Genomic DNA, 9,478 nt, shown 5'->3' with positions numbered 1-9,478 from the left:
TTTTTTAAAAAGTAGGCAATTAATTTAGCTTTGTCTCAGTCATAATAATCAAAATTTGATGATTTGTTAAGGTCTCTTCTTTTTAAACTTTACATCATTTATAAGGCTTGAACCAATGAGGAAACTTTATGCTATACAAGGAGCAATGTTTATCACCCAGGAATTAATGAATGGATATCTACTTTGCTAGATTTGGATTTTCTGGGTTGGTTCATTGGATTGATCAGCTTCACTGGATTCTTAAAATTTTTTCTTCTTTCTATTGTTAAAATGTAGAGATAATCATAATCAGAATCCACTGATGATTAAAATTACTAAATTACTAAGACATACTATAGTAGAGTGGTTATGGGCATCAACCCTGGGGTCAAACTGCTAGGTCTGAATTTTTCACTGATAGTTTTGTGATCTTGAGCAAGTTACCTAACAACCTTTGCCTCACTTTACTCATCTATAAAATGGGAATAATAGTAGCCCCTGTATCAAAGGGTTGCTGTGAAGACTAAATGGGTATTTCTATGTAAAATGATTAGCACACTGCCTTGCGTATTTAAGTGCTATATATATCTGGTAGTACTAACTCTCCAACTCACCAGGCATAATCCCACCTCAGGGACTTTGCACATGCTCCACGTTCTACCTGGACCACTGTTTGCCCCAGATAAGTGCATGACTCATTCTTCATTTCCTTTAGGTTTTTACTCAAATGCTGTCTTTGATGTAGGCCTTTGCTGGCCACACTCTCTAAAATTGTAATGCCTTCCCCAACTTCCCCATACTCTTTATTCCCTTTCCTTGCTTTATTTTTTTTCATATCATTTATGTATCTCCTTATATTCCTCCTTAGCACTTCTTCTGCTGCTTTATGTTTTATTGATGCTTTATGTTTTATTAATTTATTATAATTTAGAGTCTGATTTAGAGTCTGTCTCTCCTCACTAGAATATTAGCTTCATGGGAAGAGGGATTTCTTTCAGTTTTCCTCTGGGTTCTGTTTCCCTCTGGGTAAGCATGCATGCATGAATGAATATTTCCTCTCAGTGTAAGGGCGTATCACATGTCAGATGTTATGTGATAACTTTGATTTTGAATTAAAAATGATACAGACACTTGAGTTTTTCTTTTTCTTTTTTATAGTAATCTTTTATTTATTTATTTGTATATTTTATTTTTTTGGCTGTGTTGGGTCTTCGTTTCCGTGCGAGGGCTTTCTCTAGTTGCAGCAGGCGGGGGCCACTCTTCATCGCGGTGCGCGGGCCTCTCACTATCGCGGCCTCTCTTGTTGCGGAGCACAGGCTCCAGACGCGCAGGCTCAGTAGTTGCGGCTCACGGGCCTAGTTGCTCCGCGGCATGTGGGATCTTCCCAGACCAGGGCTCGAACCCGTGTCCCCTGCATTGGCAGGCAGATTCTCAACCGCTGCGCTACCAGGGAAGCCCTTGAGTTTTTATAGAACTATAAAATCTCCTACCAGCTTTGGTGTAAATTAGAAAAAAAGATGCTGCTTCCTCCAGGATATAGCCTGAGCTAGGGCATTGACTTGGCTAGGGAAGCTCAGATAGATTTCAGGCTGTGTGCTGCCTTTGTACCTGCAAGAAGCACAAATTCCTTTTAATCAGAGGATCAACTGAGACATGAATATGATGAATTGAAATATTTTTTAAAAACCAACTAAAATTGGTTAGTAAATATCTATCTATCATCATCATCGTCATCTAGCTAGCTATCATCTATCTAGCTATCGTCTATATCTATGTATCTAAGTATCTATTGATCTATGCACATCAGGTTCTAATTTCTTCTTTATCTTTTCTGATGAGGTTGATATTATTTACTTGACAGCAATGTGTTTTATATTAACCTTTAAAATGTATTTAAAATATTACAAAGAATAACTTCAACAGAGATTGTTGCATTTAAAATCAATGAAAGATAACTAATAAGAACCTGCTGTATAAAAATTAAATAAATAAAGATGTTCAAAAAAAAAAATCAATGAAAATTTGCTTGAAATTTTACTTTTCAATGCAAGGAAATTTTTGCCAAGGGAATCAGAATTGCCTTTTTGTTTTTTTAATTTGAAATTGCCTCATTGTATGCTGGATTTAAAATTCTTACTTTAACTCTATTTTGAATTACCAAGGAAAAATTGGACAATGTTTATAATAGGATGATCCATTTTCTACCTAGAAAAGTTTAGGAGCAATGATTTCTGGACTCAGCCTAGAAGTACTAGGTGGTCCCTGATTCTGGTTTGAAATTTGCATATATTAACAAGCGCAGATTATATCAGTAATTAAAGATATACCATATATTTGTGTCTCCCCATTTTTTTCTCTACCAGTGGATTAACATGAAGTTCCTTCTTTTCTCTGTTTATACATTTACGCTTAATTCCTTCACTTAGAAAGAGTTTTTCCTCCCTCATCATCAGTTTGTCTCAGAAAAAATATCACAAGTTCCCATACAATAGGGAATGTATGAATCGCACCGGTGTGCCTGAGTGGCCTCGCAGAGCTTTTTCTCCATTCTTGGATGAGAGCCTCCGTGGCCTGTAGGAAGCGCTGGTGGCTACAGTTCAGCTCCTTAGATAATCTAAGGATAATTCTTCTTACGTATATTCTGCTCAATACAGTCTCTAAGTTGAAATTGTGATTTCTGTCCGGGTGTTTTATACCTAGACTCTCTCTCTCTCTCTCCAGTCACTTCAGTTGTATGTTTTTCTGATTTTCAGTATCAGTTTCTTTCCTAGGCTCTTGCTCTTGGATTAACCTGAATGTGGCAATTTGTAGTTTAGGGATCAGTCTAACCTGAGCCTAGACTTGTACCTTAGAATTTCAACACAGTCTGGAGTTCAGATACATGGAGTTATGGGCACCTACTCTCCAGGGAGTCAGAGAACATTCAAAGAATTGATATCTTAACAATAGTCATTTTCTTAATCCTAAAATCCATAGATCTCTTCATTTATTTTGATTTTTAAATTTCTCTCAACAAAGTTTTGCAGGTTTCCTGTAGAGATCTTGGACATATTTCATGAGATTTATTACTAGATATTTGATATTTTTTGTTGCTATTATTAATGGTATTAAAAATCATTATTGTTTTCTAATAGTTGTTACACCAAAAACAAAAATTAATTCATGGTGGATAGAAGACATAAGTGTAAAAGGAAAAACCAAAAAGTTTTCAGAAGATAATATAGGATAATATTTTTATTGTTTCAGGTTAACAAAGGGTTTCTTAAACAAAATGTAAAAATTATAAACCATAGAGAAAAAGAAATTAACACATTTGTTTATATTAAAATTAACTTTTTAATATCAGAAGCACCAAAGAAAAACGAGTGAAAAGACAAGTAACGCCAACACATGGAGCCACTTTCTGTGCTGCTATGTGGACGGGAGCAGAACCTGTCCCTGTTGGCAGGCACCCCAAAGGAGGGGGGCAAGGGAAGGGGAGAGCCGGTGGTCCTCACAGCTGCTGACTGAATTGTTACAGAACCAAGATGGTAATCTGTATTCAGTAAAAGTATGCTGCTGCCCATTAAAAGCTAGCCTTACTGAATAACTTCAATAGATTTGAAATGTTAAATAAATAATAATATTAAATTTGATAAAAGAAAAACATTCAAGAGAGGATACTAATTAAGCCGAGAGAGGGAGGATGAAAAAGTGTAAATAAGTAAGGATGAGGAAGGTCAAATAAAGCTAGGGAGGCATAGGGAACACTATATGCTTAGGTTTTCAAGAGCTGGGAGGTCAAGGGTTGCGGTATAAGGTGTTTGGGGAAGAGGGTTAAAGGAAAAGAGTGTACTAAGAGGTGTCACAATAAACTTTTAGGCTTACAGTAATCTGAATTTTAGGTTGTTGGCTAGCGTTATTCATCCATAATATGGTCCCCCCAAAGTTTATTGAGATTAAATGAGAGATAAAAATCTAGTAATCCTTTTAAAGCTAATTATAAGGTGCCAAAGTTTACACATAATTTGCTTTAAAAGATATAAATCAGAATCACATTAAGATTATATATATATATATATATATATATATATATATATGTATAAACTGTGCTCTCACTTGCAATCTGTCCTGTTTGCTTGAGGGATAGATTTACAGTCAGTGGCTGGGTAATTACATTTCCCTCTGAGAATGCCCATGGGAGTGGGTGACTTTTTTTTTTTTTTTAATTAATTAATTAATTAATTTATTTTTGGCTGTGTTGGGTCTTCGTTTCTGTGCGAGGGCTTTCTCCAGTTGCGGCGAGCAGGGGCCACTCTTCATCGCGGTGCGCGGGCCTCTCACTATCGCGGCCTCTCTTGTTGCGGAGCACAGGCTCCAGATGCGCAGGCTCAGTAGTTGTGGCTCACGGGCCTAGTTGCTCCGCGGCATGTGGGATCTTCCCAGACCAGGGCTCGAACCCGTGTCCCCTGCACTGGCAGGCGGATTCCTAAGCACTGCGCCACCAGGGAAGCCCCCGTGGGTGAGTCTTATTAGTAGAGTAGGGACTGAGATCCTCCTCAGTAGACTGTAGGGTAGATGAGGCTAGATAGGTTGGTTGGGGCCTGATTTTGGAAGTCTTTGAATGACATATTAAGTAAAGCATTTGAGTACATTGGAGGGTCATTTCCAGTTCGGATCTGTGTTGCTGGAGGACATCAGGCAGCAATGTGAGGGCAAGAGATTGGAGCCTAGGAAACTACTTACAAGGAAGTTGTAGTCATCGAAGTGGCAATGACCTGAATTCAGGTCATGTCAATGGGGACGTATGAAGGTGGATTAATGAGTCACTGTAGAGAGAGAGCAAGATGTGGCCACGAAAAGTAAGTGGGAAATGAGGGAGAAGGAAGAATAACAAAAGGATTCCCTGGGGGCTGCATATTGGTAGGATGATGGCTTTATTCAATATGGTAGAGCTCGCGGAGGTGAATCATTTACTGGGGGGAAATAATGAATTCAACCTTGGACAGTTTTGTATTTGATGTATTCCTGGGACATCTGCACGGATAGGCCTAATGATAATAATTACAGTAAATACAACATTTCTCAAATCCTTACTTCTTAATAGGCACTGGGCTGCATGCATTTTCCTCAATTTAGAGATGATGAAAGTGAGGCTTACTGAAGATAAATAATTCGACCAATGAGTGGTGGCTGGGAGTTGAACACAGACTGGCTCTAAAGCCTGTATATACATCCTTAGCCACTGCACCATACTGCCTCTAGGGCTTAGAAGGGATGTTGAGTTAGAGATGGGGATTTGAGAGCTATTAGTTTATAAGTGATCCCTGTGGAAAGGAGATGAGTTTTCCTAGGGAGAGATTATAGAGAGAGAATGCTGACAGAACACATCTATACAAGTTAAGCAGAATAAAGTGATTATAGACATTTAATGTCATGCAATGTTGTAAGACTGCTTTATATCGATTTCCTGTTGCAAGCAAATGGCTTTCTGAGTGTAGTGATGTCTCTTTGTTCAGTGCAGTTCATCTCTCATTTATTCTTTGGGGATGAAGCCAATTTAACAATATGTATGACTAATTCTTTTCTTGAGAAATAGAGATGAAGAGGTGACCTTCTGCCCAGCCTTCTGATGGCAGGTTAAAATGGAAGGATTGGGGTTAGATGAACTATCTGTATTTCCCTGTAAGACTGCGATTATTTTGCCTCTTTAGTTCACTTGGTATAGTAGATTTATTTACTCTTGATCAGGGTGATAGATTGGGAAAGAAAAACTATGGGAATTTATAACATAAAAGAAGTAAAACACCCCACCTTTGGATGTTACTCTACAGGCTAATTTAGAATGATTACTTTTAGTGCAATATCAAGGAATAAAAATGCTTCATTGTTTCATAATGCCCTTCAGCCTATTTTCAAATTCCTTTTAAAATATTACTTTCCAGGCATAATAGAAGTGATGGCAGATTTTTAAAGGATCCAGAAGTCTCTAATATATGTTGTCACTATTCTTAGTTTCCAATACATTCCCTGGTACAAATAATTTGCCACCAGGCATTAATTTTTCAGAAGGTCAAGAATGTTTTTGGTCTTTCAGAATAAAGAAACCCTCACTAAAATGATAATAACTCTGGAAGGGGAAACACTTTAAGTTTGAGCTTCTCAACCTTAATTACATGCAGAGTTACGACTACCCCAGGGGCTTTAAACAACAGCAAAGTGCCAGGACTTCACTTGCAGAAGGTATTGATTTAATTGGATAGGCGTGGAATTTGAGCACTGGCGTTTATTTTCTTGGCTTAAAACAGAAATTTATTGTCTCACAGCTCAGGATGCCAGAAGTCCAAAATCAAAGTGCCAGCAGGGCTGTGCTGCCTCTGATGGCACTAAAGGGAGAACCAGTTCTTGCCTCTTCCAGCTCTGTGGCTACAGGTGTTCCTTGGCTTGAGACTCTATAATTCCACTCTCTGCCTTGGTGTTTGCTTGCCTTTTCCTCCATGTGCTTAATCTCCCTCTGCCTTTCTCTTCTAAAGACACCTGTCATTGGATTTACGGCCCAGCTGGGTAATCCTAGAAGATCTCTCCTCAAGATCCTTAATATCTACAAAGACCTTTTTTTCCATATAAGGTTACATTCACAGGTACTGTGAACCGAATTGCATCCCCCATAAAATTCATATGTTGAAGGCTTAACCTCTAACGTGATGGTGTTTGGAGACCGGGCCTTTGGGAGGTGATTAAACTTAGATGAGGTACTAAGAGTCGGGTCCTCCTGATGCATTTAGTGCCCTTATAAGCCGAGACCCACCCCCCCCAGAGAGCTCGCTCCCTCTTTCTTTCTTTGCCATGTGAAGACAACGATCAACAGCAAGAAGGCAACGATCTTCAAACCAGAAGGAGGGTTCTCCTCAGGAACTGAATCTGCTGGCACCTTCTTTAAAGACTTCTAGCCCCCAGGACTGTGAGAAAATAAATGTCTGTTGTTTAAGCCACCCAGTTGCTGTTGATATGTTATGGCAGCCCGAGCTGACAAAGACAACAGGTTTCTAGAGCCAGGATGTAGACATATCTTTGGGGGCCACCCTTCAATCCACTGCAACTGGTATCACCCGACGCTCTTTGGTTACATTTTTACTTCCCCGGGCCAGGATTAAATCATAGAAAAAGAACTTCGACAGACTCTTTTCCTTTCTCCCTCACCATTGAATTTTTGGATACTAGTATTTTTAAACTCCCCATGGAATTCTGATTCACAGCTAAGCTAACACACACGATTGGATAGTCAAATCAGATTCTCATAAATCAGAGATCCTACTCAGCTTGGATGGAGCAAAGAGAGGTATGGGGACTTCAGAATGAATCCGCAGGTCCTATCTTCCATCGATAGACATGCACTTTTTACCCAGAATAATAGATTGAGACTTGTGTGCAAGATTTGTAGGAATCACCTCCCATGGTGAAGCATTCGAATTATTAAGCAGATCTATTTTATATGTGATAAAGCATGTGTAGCATTATTCATGGCTTATAGATGCTACTTTCCTTTTACTATAAGTAATTGTCAACCAGGGATGGCTACTAAGGGCATTTCAGAGAAAAAGTCTGTTCTTCCTATTAAGTACTATTGGTCCATTTATCTGGCGGTCCAGTTGACATAAGGATTAAACAAAGTCATCTGCTTTCTTTTCATTCTCCCAGGCTGCCCCTTGCCTCCGTCATCCCTCCCCCTTCCCCCACGGATCAGAGGTTGGCTGCTTTCATTCTTTGCTCCCAGCAACCAAGGTCGAGATTTAGAGGGGATTAATAGCTTGCTGGAGAGCTGCTAGCTACTAGCAGAAATGGAGCCAGACAAAATGATACCAGGAGAAACACTGCCTGTATCAGTCTTATTTAGTGCTGTCATTCATGTAACAAACATTCATTGATCACCCATTATGTGCTAGACGCTGGGGATGTTAAGGGTAAAAAAACATAGGCACAGTCTCTAATGGGTAGACAGACAACAACTAAGTGAGCAAACAAACACATAAGAAAATTAACTCTAGAACTATGGAGAGATTAAGAGGGCAACGAAGGAAACTAACTGGGGGAATTCGTATATGGTGCAGTCACGGGAGGCCCCTCTGGGGGAGGCATCGCATGAGCTGAGAACTGGAGCGTGAGAACGAGCCTGTTACCTGAAGGGCTGATAGAAGTGCCTTCTGGGAAGAGAGGGGAAAGGGATTGGTGCGCTCTTTCAGCCAAAGAAAGGAGGCCAGTGTGGCTGGAACATGGTGGCCAACGCAGGAGAGAGTGGCTGAGATGGGGCTCGGTGGGGAGAGTGGCAGCCAGACCATGCGCTGACTTGGCCAGAGTTCTAGGTTTGTTCTCAGTGCAATGGGAAGCTGCTGAGGGTTTTGAGGGGTATTTAAGTGGGGAAGTAAAGCAGTTCCTGATCCATTTCTCTTTATTTATTTTTTAATTTTTATTTTATATTGGAGCATAGCTGATTAACAATGTTGTGTTAGTTTCAGGTGTATAACAAAGTGATTCAGTTACACATATACATGCATCTATTCTTTTTCAATTTCTTTTCCCAATTAGGTTGTTACAGAATATTGAGCAGAGTTCCCTGTGCTATACAGTAAATCCTTGTTGCTTATCCATTTCTCTTTAGTAGGCACAAATTAAGGATGCTTATCCTTTGACAGAGGGTACTGATCAGGGAGAATACCAAGAGTTCCTTAACCAACGACTATGTCTGCTGACAAAGGTTTTGCTGACCAGAAAAACACTAATTCCTTCAAGGGAAAGGTCAAAAGCTGCTCCTGCTGTGGTAGGGCAGAACCTTGTGTAGCAATCTGTAAAAGTGGGATAGATAACAGAGATAGAAATGCTTGGTGTTCGTGTTGGGTTAGGATTATCTACAAGAACCCTGAAAATGGGAAAATATTTTGAGCTGTCTTTTATAACTTTGAAAAGAATTTTAAAACTGAATACTCAAAGAAATAAACTGCATACAGGGGTTGGAAAGTATCTATTCTTTCATACTTAATGCAATACATGGGTTAAGTTCTTTATTGTAATAGAGGCAAAAAAAAAAAAAAGGGATACAGTAGACAAGCCAAAATAATTTACATAAAACACAATGGAAAGTGGCTGAGAAGAGGACAATTTTGGAAAATGATCTCTCCAGGAATGCTGCCAAGGTAAGTGGCAGTAGATATTGATTACGTAGACGTGTCATGGATTGGTTAACCAGTCATTCTGAAAACTGAATTGGATTTTTCTTCCTGAAATGATGTTCTTGAAGCTATGCCAAACGCAGTCTCTCTTCCCACCCATTCTGGTTTGTGTCTGCTTTTCAGACTTAATAGTGCTCAGACGTTTATAATGTTGGTCACAGGAAAGTCTTCCGTATACCCAGAGCAAACTGATCATGTTACATCATTTCACATGACAATTTCCCTCACTTTAAAAATACTGTATATTCTGCAACAGTGGATGTATAACGTGCAATGCAGTGTGGGAATAGGTGAAG

The 9,478-nt window shown here is 39.3% G+C and overlaps 1 protein-coding gene across 16 annotated transcripts in view; it reads left to right on the top strand.

The window, feature by feature from the left end:
• Positions 1 to 9,478, top strand: part of LOC309615965 (uncharacterized protein) — a gene marked incomplete at its 3' end in the record, with an annotated part of 186,047 nt that overhangs the window by 104,893 nt on the left and 71,676 nt on the right. The gene's annotated exons all lie outside the window — the stretch shown is intronic.

Source organism: Balaenoptera borealis (assembly GCF_965194805.1).
Source record: "Balaenoptera borealis genome assembly, chromosome: 18".
NCBI classification, from domain to species: Eukaryota; Metazoa; Chordata; class Mammalia; order Artiodactyla; family Balaenopteridae; genus Balaenoptera; species Balaenoptera borealis.
This window is presented reverse-complemented; position numbering and strand designations above follow the sequence as displayed.